This window comes from Bison bison, unplaced genomic scaffold (assembly GCF_000754665.1).
Source record: "Bison bison bison isolate TAMUID 2011002044 unplaced genomic scaffold, Bison_UMD1.0 scf7180017864092, whole genome shotgun sequence".
NCBI classification, from domain to species: domain Eukaryota; kingdom Metazoa; phylum Chordata; class Mammalia; order Artiodactyla; family Bovidae; genus Bison; species Bison bison.
The window spans coordinates 2,135,879-2,136,304 of NW_011494664.1; the positions used below are offsets into that span (position 1 = coordinate 2,135,879).

The 426-nt window shown below is 39.9% G+C and overlaps 1 pseudogene; it reads right to left on the reverse strand.

Moving 5' to 3' along the window:
- The window catches only part of LOC104987336, a 110,172-nt pseudogene that overhangs the window by 66,821 nt on the left and 42,925 nt on the right, over positions 1-426 (reverse strand).

Sequence of the window (426 nt, forward strand, 5' to 3'; positions counted from 1 at the left end):
AAGCCAGGCTTCAGCAATACACAAACTAGTGAACTTCCAGATGTTCAAGCTGGTTTTAGAAAAGGCAGAGGAACCAGAGATCAAATTGCCAACATCTGCTGGATCATGGAAAAAGCAAGAGAGTTCCATAAAAACATCTATTTCTGCTTTATTGATTATGACAAAGCCTTTGACTGTATTGATCACAATAAACTGTGGAAAATTCTGAAAGAGATGGAAATAGCAGACTACCAGACCTGCCTCTTAAAAAACCTATATGCAGGTCAGGAAGCAACAGTTAGAACTGGACATGGAACAACAGACTGGTTCCAAATAGGAAAAGGAGTAGGTCAAGGCTGTATATTGTCACCCTGCTTATTTAACTTATGTGCAGAGTACATCATGAGAAAAGCTGGGCTGGAAGAAGCACAAGCTGGAATCAAGATT